General features: G+C 38.3%; 1 protein-coding gene across 2 annotated transcripts in view; it reads right to left on the bottom strand.

Moving 5' to 3' along the window:
• Positions 1-19,059, bottom strand: part of ANOS1 (anosmin 1) — a 129,567-nt gene that overhangs the window by 85,373 nt on the left and 25,135 nt on the right. The window lies entirely within an intron of this gene.

Raw genomic sequence — 19,059 nt, 5'->3', positions numbered from 1 at the left:
CACCACAGAACAGAAGCATCAGAACAAAAGTAACACTAGAGATAATTTAAATTATGAAAAATACCTAACTTCTGTGTTTTAAGGGTTGACCAAGGCCATGATGTGGGAATGTTTCCGTGTGGGTACACCTGGAATGGGCACTACTTGAGGATGCAATTTTAGACATTAATTAGCTACTGGACAAAAAAATAAAGAAATATTAGGCATTTAGTAATTTTTTTCTTGTAATTCTGCCTAACTAGATATATCAGTCACTAACAGATATTTAACCTATTTTATAAATAGCAACAACATGTTGCTCTTTATAAAATAAACAATAGTCATTCTAGTATTACAGACAGACATAATTCATTAGTAAGATAGAGTTCATACGTGTATAGACATTTTATCTAGACATTCGTGCAAATAGCACCCTATAGGTTCTAGGAGCTTAAGCTGTAATCCTTTATAAGTATTTCTGCATCAACAAGGAAAAGCAAATCCTGAAGTAGCAAGAACTACTCCAAGTAGAGCACTGCTGTTTAGCTTCAGAATTACACTATCTGCAAAGGTGGTCCTGAAACTTCAATGAACTTCAGTGCTGTGACCACAACAACACTTTCAGAGAAAATTAAACTGACTTCCCTGGAGAATGGATTTTTACCTGAAGAACACCATAGAGAAAGCACATACAACTATCTCTAAACTGGGGCCCAAGTGGAGAAATCTAAGATGGATTGTTACAGATTTAACAGATTTCTAGCTTTTCACTGCAACCTCTCACTGCACAATCTCTTTTAAAGAAAGTTTTCTCTCAGAATATCCTGATGGTTGCCATTATTTTGGAAGCCTGGTTACGTTCAAGAGCAAATATGGCCATTTTGAACATACGCTCAAGTGACCATACTCTATAAAAATACTCTAAACCAAAAATGAAAATCAGGATGACTCGCCAACTGGACTGCAAGCAAAAAAATAGTTTTAAAATATTGTGTAATGCTAAAGAAACAAGCAGACAAAAAACTCACAGGAACTAATGTATTTACCAAGATGAGCAGCTCGTTTTACTCATTTCAGAAGCTCAGAGAGGCAGAAGTCCCAAACAAATTTCAATGACTGCATAAGACCACAATTTTCTCAGTGTGCCATAAGCTGTCCTCCCTCCTTGTATAAAAGCAGCATTTTGTGAGGCATCAAAATTAAGAACAGATACAGAGAGAAAAATTTAAATCTGCACTTAGAACCAACTAAAACTCACAGTTTTCAAATAAAAATTCTTCCCTTCTGGGGTGGGGGGAAGGATGCCTCTACTTATCTGAATGAAATACTGAACTCAGGGAAAGGCAATTGAACTTTTTCAGGGAAGTGACACTACAGGATGGAAGCTGAAAGATGAGTTGAGATGATGTGTAGGACATCTGCAAGTTCAAAATGCCAAATGTTTGTGCTTCTTTTCTTCCTCTTCACAGTAACTCTAATGATCAAAGGCAAAGGCTTGTAAAAGCTAGCAAAGTCATGACAAAGGTTAAGACTAATCCACATACTTGAAGAATCAAAAGATTCTCCAAACATACAGCCCTTTAAAATTAGAATTTAAGCAAGTGGAAATCAGAAAGCAGGAGAGATTAGCATCTTTGAGAATTGTGCATTTCTACTTAGGTAGATACTTGTTCACATAGATAACACAGCAGAAATAAAAGGGAAAATATTCTTTCTCTGCCAGACACCATTTCAAATTTACATTATTTTTTAAAAGCTCAGATATGGGAGAAGACAACCAGACTTTAAATATGAATTCTGTATAAAAACTGATATTTAGTAAAAACATCCACCATAAACCAGTCACAAATAATGAAAATGTATGTATAATGTATGTATTATTGCAGCTGTAGCCTGCAACTTCCAAATAGAAAAATCGCAAGTTTGAAGCCCACTTGCAAAATCTTCAATTTGAAATACGTAATTTCTGGAGGAAGCCTTTGAATGACTACAGGTTCTTGAGTTTCACCAAATTTTTTCCTGGATACAAAGCAAGTGAAGACCCAGAAAACTGCTGTGCTGGATTTGTTTCCTGGGAGGTGGGACCAAGTAAAGGCCTCTGGATTCAGGTCTCAAGAAAAGCCTCCTGGGCCAGGCAATTGAATGCCACTGCCAATATCAATTCACTTGCTTCAGTAAGAATAGAAGTTACTTACTTTCAAATAAAAATATATATTTGAATACTGCACTGACAATCTGCAGCCTGCATTACAAACCTCAGGCATTAAATGAGCAAGTTCAGAACATAGAAACTTGTGAAAAAAGCAGGGGAAGTTTCACTGCTTTCAGTAAAATGCAGGAACTATGGTATCAAAATAGATTTAAATAATTAGCATCTTGAAAACATGTAACATTATGATAGATTTTCCTTATCATTACATTATCAGATCTAGGAATATCTGAAAATTCTGATATTCCACATAAAGACTAAGGGGTCAGGCTGGTTTATCTACACTTGGACTGAAACTCTCATTTGTTTCACAATTTTCTTTCAAACAGATTTCTGAACATTTTAATAATCTGTGTCTCTATAAATCAAGTATCATTAATGTATTTGCCACATATTCTGCAGCTAGAATATAGCAATAATCATTTTAAAAAACAAACTTTTTTTGGGGAGATCCAATTCCATGTCCTAATGTTCTCTACTGAAAGGCCCAAGCAAAAAAAAAGAACCCGTTAAGATCCTCATCCTTTTAAAGAAATGAAAAGAATAAATACACTGAAGGTTGTCACTTAATGCATTTTTCCTTAAATTAGTGTTAGGAAATGTTGGAGGGAAGCAGTGTTGTGTCTCCCTCACCCCTTGTTTTTCTTTGTGGGAGCATGCTATTGTACAATAAAAATGTCTTTTCAGTAATTTGCCATCTGCTTTGAAATCATTCCTTTCAATATAACCTTTTGTTAAGATCAGGCAATAGAACACATCTTCTTCTGCAGAAAGACACAAACTAAATTTCTAGTACACTCTGGGTGGATGAGTTCTACTGACAAGTTGTATTTCATGAGCATTAACACAGTTGAAAGATGAAGATATTTGACACGCCTATATCGTACCTTGTATAAAAATCTGAGTTAGTACAAATTATCACATTTGTATTCTCAAGCTGAAATTCAGTACCACAAGCTCCTCCTAAAACTGGTATAATTTGACAAATGTTGACCTTCATACTTTTACAAAATTATTTCTGCTTATTCACTTTGTGTATACATAGGAAGAGGAGAAAGCAAATAGAGCATATTTTGACTTAGAACCTTAAATTAGGTCTTCTTTTCACCTATTCCAATGTTTCCTGTGAAGTGACAGTGCTATTGTAAGCCTTTTTTCCAAACAATTACATATTATTGGAAGTCCTGCATAAACAGAGACTGCAAGCTTGGACTTTTATGACTGCCCTACCACCCATATTTCACTAAGTCTGAAGAAAGTTTACAAACCTACTTCTTTACAGAAAAATGCCCCTCTGCTTTTAGTGGTTGGATATTTCAGCTACTTCTCATGTCCCGATGTTCAGGGACCATGCTGCTAATGCCTACACTTGTGCATATAAATCTCTAATCTGTCAATCCAGCTGCCTGTGAATAGTCTATTTAGGTTGGGTTTAAAGCAGTGGGAAGCCGACCTACACGAGAGAGTTCCCTTGTAAAATGACCGGAGGTCAGTGTTATTATCTCTGTAGGCTACCAATGGTGCATTTGTTCCACCCTGTGTATGAGTCATTCATTTATAATAAGCTCCACTGCGCTTTGAAAGTGCTGGGAGGGATGGGTACAGAAGCTTATCTTCTGTCAATTGGCTGAAGCACAGGACAACTCCAAAAAGAGATGTCCTCAGTATTTAACTGCTCAACTAGAAGATGATTTAACTTTGTTATAAATAAATTAGAGACCCTATGCCCAAATCCAAGTAGAAGTATGCTGTAAATCCCACTTTCTATTTTGACTGCCACTTAGCCATATACTTCCCTCCCTTTTGAAGTTCTTGTTGTTTATAAATACCTGCTGAAGATGTGTATTGTCAATAGCAACTTCCCATTAAAAGCAAAAATAGTTACAAAAGCCATTTTAAGCAATTAAAGTACAACTGCATTATCCAGATGTAATTCTAGATCCAGTAATTTGTCTTTCAAACAAATAATTTAAATAATGCAAATAAAACAAGCTCAGTATTCAACTGAAAGTAAGTTACCTACAGATTTAGGTTCAAATTTTCCAGATGCAAAATCCCCAAATGTTTTCAACAGAGCAGAACTTTTATCTTTTATAGGTTTCTTGAGTGATTGAGAGAGGAAAGTGAAAGGAAAACACAACAAAACAAAACCATTTCAGCATTCCTGCAACCACTGACATTTGTAAATGGCTGTGGAATTAATGCAAAAAACTATTCTCCTACTCAACATATTTGTAAAACATATTTACACATAGCTATTTATAAATTTTAATATAGAAGGGTCATTTAAATATTTCAAATACTCTTCTTATGAGACACTCCTGTTAGCCTTGGAATTCCTTCCACAATTGAGCTGCTGCTGTTTTTTTCCTAACTTATTCCATCTCTCTGAGGTCTCTCCTTAAAAGCTTTACAAGATGTGGCATTTTTAGATGGTGGACTATAGAACCAAGGAGAAGTTAGTTAAAGCTTTCTTAATACAAGAGACAAAGGTGTCAAGACACATAAATATCTGTGGCTTTGTCTTGAAAAGATACAGAGCAACATAACTTGTCAGCTTGACAATTCTTCAAGGCTTTGTTTACTGTTCTTGCAAAATTCACAGAAAATGAGATCACCAATCAGACAAGGTCAGAATATCATGCTATCCAAATGCTGGATAAAATATAGCACTGAGCATGCAAAGTGAATGTCATACATCATTACAGAAGAGCTCAGATTACTGTAGGCACACAGTACCATGCTTCAGTAGTAGCTGGATTTAATGCAATATCTATCACTTTGACAGACCACCCCAAAATAACTACATATATAATTAGTTTAAATTTAAAAAGTATTTTTATTTCCATTAATTGTATTATGGAGCCATGAACAAAATGCACAATCGTTTTCTAAGTATCAATATTTTCCATTTCACAATACATTTCTGCAACTTATTTATGTCCTTTCCTTGTTATGTGATGCCTACTTTCAATTCAAGTACCAAATGTGGAGTCATTTGCAAAGCTGAAACAGTAGAATACAAACAAGGGGCGGGAAGGTCAAAATAGGCCTGACATCTTTACAGGCCTGTCTTCTCACTGACAGATTTCCCAAAACACACTGTGCTTCTTGTTAAGCAAGTGTCACCAGTTTCTTTATTGTCTTCTTCCAAGGTGTTAAACAGCTCTGTACTGTTTGATAACCTGTCATCACCCAACAAATGTTAGCAATAAAGAAAAAATGCACTAGCTTTCCATGACAGCATAATAAAACACACTGAAGAGCTTTTCCTTAAATTCACTATTTGAAAAGACTAAAAAAAAAAGTACAACTATATTTAAGTTTTTCGGCCTTTTTCCAGGAAAAAAATCCAAAAAACCAAACTGTAATACACTTAAAATGTCATCCCAGTCTAACTAATCAACCAAGCAAGTTTCTGTGCAAACATAAAACATGCTTGCCACACATGCAATTGTTTGAATTGCACTGACCTACCCAGAAAACTGACAGCTGTGGGGGTAAAAAACTTTCAAATTATTACAATATGGCACTTTCTTTCTTCAATTCCATGGTGACCAACTTTTTTTTTTTTTTTTTTTAGTAAGACCTAGACAATTAAAACCGCAACTCCTTTCTCTAAGAAGTAGAAGGTGTGGTAGGCAGTTGGCAGAGGTGCAAAAAGGCTCCACTAGGATCCTGCCGGCAGGGCAGGAATGATCCCAACATTTGTTGGTGAAGATCTAAGTATGGGATCTGCCTACACTACTATGCTGCCTGCTCATTGCTCTTTCACCACTCTGCTGTGCCCTTTTTTTTTAATAGAGTACCATGAATGTCTTTTAACACTGTTATTTAATCTGCCAAAAGCAGAAGTTTAAATAGCCATTAAGTGCACCATCCAAGTCACTAACCCTTTTAAATCAGTATTACATCTGACAATCTTTCTCCCACAGAATCAGTAAAAAGAGAGAAGAAAAGCTGTATTTCTAATTAATTCAATCTTCCCCTATTAGTGATTAAAAATGTTTATGTATATGAATAGTGTTTGCAAATCTATTTTGCTGTTTACTTGTCAAGATAAAAATCTTTAAAGTATTGCCTACAGATACACCCATATACAATAACTACTTTCAAGTATATCATAAAGTAAATTTCCATAATGTTGGACCCCAGAAATAATGGGAACAAATAAGCCTTTCCCTGAAGATGATGATGACCTACTTACTTGCCATTCAAGGAATTAAAGTCTTCAATCTGCAATACTTTCAAACACCTATTAAACATAGAAAACATGAAAATCTGATGACTTCCCCTACAGAAGGATATTACTTTATATGAAGTACATGTTGTGATTTTTTGCACCACTACTATTATTTAACAAAAAAATGTATTTCCACAATAAAACTGCACCAATTCAGTTTTGCTGGTTTCAGTTTATTTAATGGGAGGGGTAGAAATTAAAAGGAAAAAATAAGGCAAGAAAGATACCAACTAAAAAACTGTGTTTTAAAAAACATTCATTTGTTATTCAAATGTGTTATTTAAGTATAGATTAATTTTAAAATATTCAGTTATGAAACAGGAAGATTTAATTAATCTTTTGAAGAAAATAAGCAATTAAAAGGGGATTATTTTCTGTATCATGGCCCTACTAAAAACATAGATTACAATTATCATAGGAGTTGTATTTGACACAAAGTGAAACATGACTTTAGATGAGGAAATTATACAGCAGGAACAGCAGAGCTCTAAAGAAACATAATACTTCTGCCATGCAGACACCTTCAACAATAAACAGGAAAGGAAAATAGAACACATACATGAGCAGAATAAATCACCAGTGGAATGATGCTGGAGAGTTTCTCTGAAAAAACAATGTTTCTTTAAGAAATATTTGCTAAGCCAGTGATCTTCCAGGTTTGGTATTGTCCTCATTGATTTAAATAGTTAGTCATCACCTCTTTTATCTCAGTGCTTCTTTACAGATAATAAATCCCAACATTCCAAAAATCTCCCCCAAAAAAGTGCAATTCCTCCCTTGCTCCTGGCCCATTAGGAGCTTTAGACTTGCCTCCTGATGAGTGAATAATGATACACTCAGCTGTAACTCAACAATATGGTTCAGAACCAAAGAAAAGTTAACAAGTGTAGCCAGACTGAGCTCTGCCTGCTGGGTCTGACCATACCTCCCATGAGCATTCCTGCAAGCAAGCTTATTTAATATCCACCCAATAAACTGCATGGACCAGGCCAGGGAGGTACTTGGTGCTCTGCATTGTGTTCTCATGCCAAACTGAAAGAATGCCATATTTAGGAAAAGCAATACATGAGAACCCATGCGATGCTAAAGCCCAATTTAAGTAGACAAAAGTTGAAAAAATAATATAAAGTGGTAACTACTGTTTAACCAATATTTTCTTGTTTATTAGGGTTAACAGAGTGGTCACATTTATGTAAAACAAAATTATTATTTCCCTCCTGAAGGTGCTCAAAGTTCAGTGAGTAACAATGCAGCCAAGTGTTTCACATAAACAAAAAAAAAGAAAATATTTTGTTCTGAATATGAAACCACTTTAAAATTTCATTCTTCATTCCTAGCTCTGGAAAATTTCTACTATTTTTGGAGGGTGCAGATCAAAGCCCAAGTGCTGTAACTCAGTTTTCTTTTCCTGTTCATACTCTGACTTATTGTGGATATTGAAATTTAATGGATTATGGATAGAACGTTTGGATCATGTCTACGAGAAAAATAAATATAGTCAACTGTACTCTTTATTCAAAGTCAAGAGGCTGCAAACTCTGATGTTTGTTTGAACTTACAGGTTTTACAACTTAAAGTAAATAGAATATTAGATATATTGGAGAAAAGATCCTTGTTCATAACTCAGTCTTCTGGTCCATACTCCAAAGTAAAAAAATTCCTTTACAGATTTAATTACAGCAATCCTTTAATTTCTAAATACATCAGCTAAAAACACCTACCTGAAACAAGAAATCTATTCTGTACACACCTACACCAGCATCAAAACAGAACAAGGCTGAACTGTTATCCATGTCTTCTTTCGTTTCAGTGTAGTGGATACTGCTGGCATTGCTGCACAGGCAACTCCTTACATTGTACATGAACCCAAAATACTACTTCACATCTTCCATATGGATTAAATGCACATGTCAACATTCAGTAAATATGGCTATGAATTTCCCTTTCTCTTTACACCCCAAGTAATGGTTCACCGGTTTAAAATGAGGATGCAAACCAATCGGAAATTAGACTGCAGGAAGTAGGCTTTAGAAACACTGCAGTCTTCAGAAAGTTTATGGTATCAGAAAAAAGGCCCAAATATATTTCTGTCACTGTCTCAATACTGGGACTTCTATCTGTACAGTATATGCTTCCACTATGCACCTAAATTCCTCAGACCATTGAAACAGCTAAAAATATTTGATATGACTAAGATCAGAATGTATGCTTGTAATCCATGTAGTAGATGTGAATATTATGGAAGAACTGTCAGAATCAGTTACCTTTCTGACTTATTAACCTGAGACTATATCCCAAACTGACTTTAAGAAGAACTTTTTAAGGAAACTCAATAAGGAGATCTACTTAAAATTCATAGCACAAAACCCGCTCTTTAACACTGCACCCTTTCAAAAGCATTTTTGTCTGTTGTGCATAGAGAGTTATTCTAATATACAGTCACTGCTAAACAGCAATTAACTCTTTAGTGTCTGAATAAATATCACAATGATACAAAATAAAACCTGCAATTTCTGTTTAAGGACAGGCCATGCTTCTGTGCTCAGACAGCTTTCCAATTCTTTGCAGGCACTCAAAAGTAGAAAACAGTCATAGCTCTCACTTCCAGCTTAATGCTTTCCTTACACTTCAGTGAATGTGTGAGAAAAGGGCACTTGCATCCCTGCCTGTCTGCCTCAAAGACAGTTGCCTCCCTCTCAGCACAGTAACTCCATCTACCTAAGCACACTTTTGTATCTCCTTCAATATTAGAGTAATGGAGAAACTCCAAGGGAGGTCACTTGAAAAAGCACAATCTTAACTTATTGATGGGTATAAAGCTTGTTGAAATTCATTGTTCCTTACTTCAGTGGATTTTGAATAATGCCTTGGGTCTAGTCAAGCAAAACTCTTTTTAAAAGTCACAGTCAAGATACAGACATATGTCCCCTTCCAGTGGCTTGAATGTATTTTATTACTACATTAAAGGTCAATGCAAGTACATTTTGTCTTTGTCACTTAACTAGAGCTGTATTTGACCTAACTCTGCAATTGTCTCCCACAAGAGGAGAAAAGGACCATACATTTTAACAGACTATTAGAGCCTGTTTTGCACTACAAATTAATTAGGTTAATGAAATGTAATGTAATAAGATAAAATTCTCATCTTGACTGCAAATTTATAAATTTTGTACAGATTCTATTACTTACTTGAGCTATTAAAATTTCCTGATAGTAATTCAGGCAGCTGAGCTTTGGGAACTAAGACAGACTGTATTTGGGAAATCAAAATCTCAAATACACTTTCATGTCACATATTTCTCTCTGCATATAGCATGCAAAGTTATTGAAAAATGAGGAAAAAATATGTACAAGCTTTGAGCAAACTGAGTGGTGAGAGACCTGGTAAAACTGAAGATTTAAAAAGATAAATCTGTTGCTTGTTTTCAACAAGATTTACTGCTAATTCTCCTTAGTCTCTGTAGTAGCATCTGTCTTTACTGTCTGACCAGTGTTGCTCCAATGGTAATCTCCCTCTTCTAGATGTTACTTAATCAACTGCTTTTTAGATGACAAAAATTTACCGTTGATTAGACTGCATAGCTGCGCTGGTATTTCCAAAGTTTCTAGGAAGGGATTCTTTTTGTGCTCAAATACCTCTAAATAAAGGATTGTGCAGTCTGAATATCCTTGGATTTTGAAGAGTGTTCACTGAAGCAGATAAAGCCAAGTTAAAGAAGCATTTAGTGCTTCAGCATGCCAGCTTCAATAATATCTGTTGTGTTTATATGTGAGCATCCCCACACACACATTTCTCCCTTTAGCAGTAGCGTATGTCTCTATATACCACAGCGCATGCAGATTTAAAGTCTAAAGCCAGCACTTGCTTTTCAGAGAACAGAGTTGAGACTGCTACGCTATTGCCCTCAAAGCCAGTGTTGGCACAATTCAGTCATTAATGACAATTTTGTGTCCTTCCTTTGTGAAGGAGCGTTACTTAATCCTCAGCTGGTTACACTCAACATTGGCTCAGTTTGCTCAGCATTCAGGAGTTCAAACTTCAAACAGCACAGAAATCAGACTTGATTACCTCCTTAAAACTGAACAACTGACCAAAAGAGCAAGCTCCAAAAGAATCAGACTTTTCTATCTGAAAAGTCATGCTGAGGCTCAATAAGAACCTCAGCAGAATTCCACATTAACAAAAACCTGGGCTACAGGGACATAAAACCTATCTGATCTTTTCCTACGCCTCATAAGGGCACTGGAGGTCGTGGTAATCTTTTAACGAGGGAAAAACAAAGTAACTTGATTCTAACTATTTTTACTAGCAATGAAAAGGTATCAGCAGCAACATTCAGAGTGAAGGCCAAGCAAAACACCTTCCATAAAGTCCTGAGGTCTGTTCTTCCAAGGCAAAAAAATTTAAGGTGACCGAAACAGTAAGCAGCAAGAGGTGAGAAGCCAATACTAGTGCTTGAAAAGGACATATCCTTTAGGTTGCACAGGATCCCACAAAAATAAGTAATAGGGCTGAAGTAAGTTTATTTTTCTAGCAGTAGGTAATTTCAGACCTACAGGTTTACTAATCTGTTGAGAAATCTAGCTGGTTACACAAGAATTAGACTGGAAGGATGACTGACATGATGCAACAGAGCAACTGAAAAGAATATGAACTTACTTCATGTTCACTTATTTCATGTTCTAACAAAACTGTTTTTTCAATACCCCAAAAAATAAAACTCTGTATTTATAAATATAGAGCAATAGATCAAAGTATTACAGAGTACTGCAAATATTGTTTGGATTTTAATTCTGTTTATTTGTCAGTTCTTAAGGCCCTTAGGAACAAAGGGATTCCTGTAATCACAACACACTTATACACTAATGCTTTCATATAAACACTGAATCACAAAGCTCATTCTTCTACTTCCCCAAACACAAATATCCAAAAACTTCAGTCACCCTATTAGCCAGTATACCTTTAATCATCTAACCACTATGGTTCTCTCAGTTCACTGTACCTTTCTATAGATGAATATTAAAAAAATCAAATAATCCATAGGAACACAAACAATAAGTATACATCTGTCTTCTTATATGCTCATCACTTTTTATCTATTTAGCAGAACAATAATCTGATCAAGTCATATGAACTCCAGTTCTATTCAATGGTTTTACCTTGGCTTTTACTAGATGAAAGAAAAACAATATCTGTCTAGCAGACCAAGAAAGAAATTTTTATTCATTCCATCTTTTTTAGACAAAAAAACCAAAACATTCATTATCTCACCCTTTCATGAGTGCTACTTAAATGGTACCACTATTCCTGCTAAACTTAACAAAGCTATCCCTATCCTGCTTTAGCTTTATTGTGTAAATAACAGTGGCTCAACACACTTTCCAGCAGAGATGTGAGGTTCCTGGCTAAGAAACCTGGAATGTTTCAGCTACTTCAGGCTAATGATCTCTCAAATGCACACTAATATGTTTGATAGAAGTCTCTCAGCATGTGTGCACAGAATGCTTAACATAAGAATAACACTACTGTGGGCAGGGCAAATCACTGACACCATTTCAGACTGAGTTAGATGCTGGAGGCACAAATTAAAACTGTGAGCTTTCATTTCAGTAGGCTTTGACAGATGGAAGACTGCATCAAATCTCTAATTGTTTAAACCATTAACTCATCTTTCCACCTGCATTATCTCTGGAAAGAGCTCAGCTGGAAGCCTGAAACAATTGCTGGAATACTGAGTTCAGGAGTGTATACTATTCTAAAAAGAAAGTAAACTGTCTTCTGGAGATAGTCAAATACTCTGTTTATATGTCTGCAGATTTGTAAATAGTTTATCTTTATTTTCACATTTTCCTCTCAGTTCCGAAAATTTAAAAAATAGCCTTTCAGCCTTCTCACAGAATCAATCAATCAGGGACCACTGCCTTGGCCACTGGGAACAAGAAAGTTGTATTGCAATTCACAGTGTGTTATGATGATCCCCATTTATCTCCAGTCCTTGTAAATGCCACGGCACATGCAGCTCTAAATTATGCCTGCTGGTCTCTAGACTTTCAGCTCTCTACAAAAAGAAAACCCGGTGTAAGGAGCTGTAAAAAAAATTAAATTATGTCTACTTCACAAATTCCCTTGAAATGCTTTTCCCAGTCATTTCATCCCCCTTGCCCCCCCCCGCCCCCTTAGAGCTAAAATACATTTTTCACTAAGCCAGCATCAATGCAGGACTCTGCCCTTTCATGTTACTCTCAGCAGCAATCAGCTCTGTTGTTTTTATAGGGAAGCACCTGTTATATCTTCAGCAATTCCAAGAACTTGAGAAGAACAGCCTTGGAACTGTGGAGCTCAGACATAAAAACAAACTAGAAAAATGGAGCAGGAACGGCAAAAGCTGTGCATTTACATACAATTCAGCAAGAATGGCCACTAGAAGGCAATGGGATTTTAAGGACAGGAGCTTTTCAAATGGCAATAGACATGAGTCATTTGGGGCTTAGAAAGCATAAGTGGAAAAGAAGAATACATTGGGCCAAGAATTCCATTAAGGGGCTAAAGCATCTGCCATATACAGAGAAGTGCAGATATCTGGGACTGATGAGCCTGGAGAAAAGGTTCAGAGGGATCTTACTTATGTTTATAAATATCCATTGGGACACAATGAAAAAGAGGCAGCCAGGCTCTTCTCAGTCATGCCTATGGACTAAACAAGAGGCCACAGGCACAAATCAAAAAACAAGAAATACAGAAACTCTTTTACTGTGCAGGTAGTCAAACACTGAAATAGGCAGCTGAGAGAGATTGTGGTCTTTATGTATGGAGATGCTCAAAATCCAACTGGATGTGGTTCTGAGCAACCCCCTTCAGCTGACCCTTCATTAGAAGATATAAGAGGGGGTTCCATCCAACCTCAACATTTCACTGATTCTTTGATAGATTTTTAAGAAACAGATAGATGGGCAAACAGAATACTGACACTAACGGAGAGAGAAAGAGACAAAATACCACATCAAAATTTTCAGAGGGTAACTTAAGGAGGGGAAAAAAAACCCCAACCCAGGAATTATGTAAAAAGACGTGAAAGTTAAATCCAACAGCAAAGGTCAAGTCAGAGAAGGAATTCAAAATACAGCAGAAAACAGTTTATTGTCATTTACAAAAAGAATAAACCTTCACTGCAAAATTGTTACCCTTCAAGTACTTGATTCAGCCTTGCGTATTATTTTCTTAGGCCAGGTTTTGATAGTATTTCACATACCAAGTAGTTCTTAAATCCACATATAGCAGTTATGGAAAGGTTGATCAGAAAATTTAATGGTTATTGTAATGCTTCAACCAGTGGTATCATGGCTGGAGGCAGCCTGGGATACAATGTTCATGCACTAGTGAAGTATACAGTCCTGAGGGATATGGGTCAGGCTGAGAATAAAGTCAGGACCCTAAATGTTAGGGAAGTAAACTTCCAGCTCTTCAAGACGTTAATCAACAGGACTCCCTGGGAAACTGCTCCAAACAGCAAGGGACCAGAAAAGAGCTGGCAGATCTTTAAGGACACATTCCATAAAGGACAAGAACTCTCAATCCCCAAGTGTGAAAAATCAAGAAAGGAAGGCAAGAGACCTGCATAGATGTGTGGAGACCTTCTGGTCAAGCTAAAGGACAAGAACGAAACGCACAGGCAGTGGAAGTAGTGACACCTATCCTGGCAAGAATATAAGGACACGGTCAAATAGGGTTAGGAAGAAGGCTGAGGTTTTCCCTCAGACTTCAAAGGCAACCTTTTTTTACCCACATCTCCCATCTAGATGGGCTGCAAGAGAGGGACTGGACTGGAGGAGCAAAGTCGCTCCACCTGTAACCAAAGTCAGGCCCATAACCACCTGAGGAACTGGAACATGCATGGTCTATGACACCTAATGAGGTGTATCTCAGAGACTTGAGGGAATTGGCTGATGCAGTTGCCATAATATTTGAAAAGTCACAGTAGACAGGTGAAGATCCAGGTGGATGGAAAAAGGGAAACATTGCACCCATTTTTGAAAGAGGTAGATAGAAGGACTATGGGAGCTACTAACCTGTCAGCCTTATTTCCATGCCTGGGAAATCATGGAACAGATCCCTCTAGAAGCTATGCTAAGGCACATGGAGGATAGGGAGGTGATTTGAGACACATGGCATGGCTTGGTTTAACCAGGCCTTTAACACAGTCTCTCACAACATCCCCCTCTCTAATTTACAGAGATTGATTTGGTAGTTGGACTCTGGTAGAAGAGAAACTGGTTGGCCAGTCTCATCAATACAGTGGTGCTCCCTAGAGGTCACCAGACCCCTGGGCATCAGTACGGCTTATTATCATCATCAGTGGCAGAGCAGGACTGAGGGGGCCCTAACCAAGACCCTCTGCAGATCTTGAAAAACAGACTTCTGCAGAGATCTTACTAAATTAAATTTGATTTTTAAAAATTGGTGAATATTTTGCTGCTCACAGTCATCTGAGATATCTAACAGAATCACAGAATTGGTAAGGCTGGGACCACAGTGGTCATCCAGTCCAACCTCCTTGTTTCAGTAGGGTTGCCACGGCGGTGTCGATGACAGGGGTGCTGCGACTACCCTGAAGAAACCATCCTGAAAAGCACTGCCCGGGGGCACAGGCACGTCCTCTGCCCGGCGAGTGATCTCAGCTCAGCGGCAGCGTGCAGGCAACGCAGAGAGAGAGACTAGAGAGCTGTACGGCATTCCACTGAGAAATAGCCTTTATTATAGCAGGGCCCTCAGTGAAGGGAGCCAGTGACAGCAGCTCCTCCAACAGGGGAAAAACCTGGGTATTTATAGAGAAGGAGAGGGGCAGGGGAAACTTGGATACATGTATCAGGGTGGATTGATAGGGAGGGAAACCAATGGGGTGTAACAAATTAACATGTTCAACTCTAGGGCCTCTGGGAGTGACACTTTTTCTCTGCATGACATAAAAGTGTCTCACCTAGGGAGAAGCTCTCCAGGGCAGAGCCACAATTTCTGAACTGGCCGGTTCCCCAACCTCCACAACGGGTCATCCCAGAGCACACTGCACAGGATTGAGTTCAGAAGGTTCTTCAGTATCTTCAGTGAGGGAGACTCCACAACCTTTCTGGGCAATCTGTTCCAGCGCTCAGTCACCCACACAGGAAATTCTTCCTCACGTTCAGATGGAACTTCCCGTCCACCAGTTTCTGCTCGCTGCCTCTTGCCCTTGGCACCATTAAGAAGAGCCACTTGACATCCACTTGACACCCTTCCTTCAGATAGACAACTGACAGGGGACCTCATCTGCTTTTCAAGGACGAACAATCACAGCATCCTCAGCCTTTCCCCATAGGAGAAATGCTCCAGTCTCTTAATCACTTTTTTTCCGTCCACTGGACCAGCTCCAGGAGCTCTGTGTCCCTCTCCTCCTGAGGAGCTCAGAACTGCCCACAGCACTCCAGATGTGCCTCAGCAGGGCTGAGCAGAGGGGCAGGATCACCTCCCTGCTGGCAATGCTCTTCCTAATGCCCCCCAGTATCCCACTGGCCTTCTTGGCCACCAGGACACACGGCTGGCTCATGGACAGATGGTTGTCCCACCACCATCACCCCCAGGTCATTCTCACAGAGCTGCTTTACAGGTCAACCCCCACACTGTACAGAGGATTGTTCTTCCCCAGGTGCAGGACTCTTCCTTTGCCTTTGTTGAATTTCATGCAATTCTTCCCTGCTCATCTTTCCACCCTGTTGAGGTCTTTCTGAAAGGCTGCACAGCACTCAGGGGTATCGGCTACTCCTCTTGGTTTTGTGTTGTCACTGAACTTTTTGAGGAGGCATCTGCCCTCTCATCCAAGTCACTGATAAACAAGAGAAACAATACAGGGCCAAGTGTGGAACCCCAGGGGATACCAAAAGTGACAGGTCCTAGCCAGACCCTGTGCCACTGATTACATCCCTCTGCAATTTGCCAGTCAGTTCTCAATCCATCCATTCCTGAGTTTGTTTACAAGGACATTGAGAGAAAAGTGTCAAAAGCCTTGCTGAAACTGAGGTAGACAATATCCAGTGCATTTTCCCGTCTACCCAGGTACGTTGTTTCACTGCAGAAGGCAATCAGGTTGGTCAAGGACTACTCCTGATAATCTACTTGTCTTCCATGTTAACAGAGATGGCCTTCACCACCTTTCCAGGGATTGAGGTGAGGCTGACTAGCTGGGAAGTTCCCTAGGTCTTCCTTCTTGCCTCTTCTGAAGGCTGGGGTAAAACTTATTTCCTTCCAGTCCTCAGGCACCTCCCCCGATTGCCACAACTTTTCAAATATGATCGTGGTTGGCCTACTTATAGTGTTCACCAGGTCTCTCAGTACTTGTGGGTGCATCTCATCAGAGCCCATGGACTTGTGGATGTCAAGGTGTCTTCCCTGACCAAGGGAAAGGTTTCCTTACAACACTCCCTAACCCAGGTCTCCTGTGTCAGAGATTCCTGAAAGCTGGTCTTGTCAGTGAAGACTGATGTAAGGAAGGAATTCAGCAACTCTGCCTTCTCCTTGTCCTCTGTTACCACAGTTCCCATTCCATTAATTCCAGATGTGTCTTGGCCTTCCTTGCCTCATTTCTGTTCACTCTGACAACCTCTCTATATTCATTCCAAGTGGTTGGGCCTTGCTTTCATCTCCTGTGTATTTCCTACTTACATTGGAGAAATGACACAAGTTCTTTATTGATCCATACAGGTCTCTCCCCCACTTTGCCCAATTTTTTGCTCACCAGGATGCATCACTCTTGAGCCTTGCAGAACTGATCCTTTAAAATCAACTAGCTCTCCTGAACCCCTCTTCCCCACAGCATCTGTTCCCATTGGATTCTTCCAAGAAGACCCCTAAAGAGGCTAAAGCTTCCTCCCCACAAGTTCATGTTTACTATCTTAATTCCTGCCCTGCCTCCTTCTTGCCAAATACTGAATTCCACATTTCACGGTCACTGCAGCCAAGGCTGCCTGCAACCTTTATATCCCCAACAAGGCCTTCCACGTAGTTGTAGTCAGGTTGAGCAGCACACCATTCCTGGTGGAACCCTCCACTACCTGTCACACTCATATAAATGTCCTCCACTAAGGTGCTGAGAAGAAGTGAAAGGAATTTGTATTTTTAAAATGTTAACTGAATTCCCTGCATCACTTTGAAAATCTCAGTTAGCTAACGTGACTGTTGAACTTCACATTGCAAAACACAGAAACTCAAAGCCATCTTGAAAAGACAACATTATGCTTAACTTCAGGTCTGCTAACAATTTGGCCAAGTTTATATTTATTTATTTTCTAAATATGGCAAAGCTACTTTCTTAAGGAAAATGTATTACCTTCCCAAGAAAGAATGAAAAACATAGGGTAACATGACTGCAAAGCACATGTTAAGTAATTTAAAACTCAAACTATCATTGTTTTCTAACACAATATAATATTAATTCGTAGCATTTTTACACTGGTTTCAAGATACTGATTCAATTTTAAGATAAAATTCATGTCAGTTTATATACACCTTATGTGGATTCAATAAACTTGGGAGTGACTTGGAGAGTTATTCCTATAACCTCTGCCCTGCTTTAAAACCTGGACTACTTTTCTTGTATGATTCCTTCTTGATTGAGCAGACACAAAACATTGGAAAACCTTTCAGATTACTTACAGTAGTGACCTTCACAACTAAATTTTTTTAAAAATATATCAGGATCACTGTGGAACAAGGCCCTCATGCTTTCCTGTGAAGACAATTCAGTTATCATGAAATATGTCCTTCGTGCCTCTGTTTGGGGTTTTCAAGAAGAATTTTAAGAATGGTAAGATTTTATTGCAGAAATGAAATCATTAGCAGTGTGGCACAGCTAATAGGAAATGTTTCAGTATTTTTTTATATTGGCAGTGTTATACACTGGATTTTAACACGGATAAAAGCAATCAACTTGGTTTTATTTACCTGCAACAGAACAGTCAAAAAACTGACTCATTTCCAATCCCTTTTATGTCAACAGAATGTGACAGATCAGTGAATGTGTAATCTGATTCTTTAAATGCATACAAGAAATCAACATGTGTTAAAATCAAGGGTTAGCATCAGCATTTAACATCAATTGCGTTCTTGAAACAATACAGAACAATGCTACTTAAATCTAATTCCATTTTCAGTACAATCTTCATGAATAAAGAATAATTATTGAAGTTAAAAGGCCTGAATTATTGTAAAAATACATTATTAGGATGTTTACGCAAATTCCCAATGAATGTTTATCAACAATCAGTAGCAAATGTGCAATTCCATTTGACCCACTCAAGTTCACCAATCATTGCTGCTTCCATCCAGGCATCACAGGAAGACCCTTGCACAGGAGAATGAGTTGACAATTAGCTCAGCTACCCTTTAGGCTTTCAGGGTTTAAGTGCTAGAATGGGAAAGGGGCATCAGTAGAGCCACCAGGATTTGTGTCAGGAATACTTTCAAAGAAACTCAGGCTCAAGATGAAAATTAAATACCCAAACTGAATGAAATGTTGAACGTTGAAACACCCTGGTGCTGTTGGAGGAAGATTTTTAAGTTATTGACAGTTTTACTCTCTTCTGACCAAAAATACTGAAAAAA

The sequence above is a fragment of the Cyanistes caeruleus genome, chromosome 3, assembly GCF_971803275.1.
Source record: "Cyanistes caeruleus chromosome 3, bCyaCae1.hap1.1, whole genome shotgun sequence".
Lineage (NCBI taxonomy): Eukaryota > Metazoa > Chordata > Aves > Passeriformes > Paridae > Cyanistes > Cyanistes caeruleus.
This window is presented reverse-complemented; position numbering and strand designations above follow the sequence as displayed.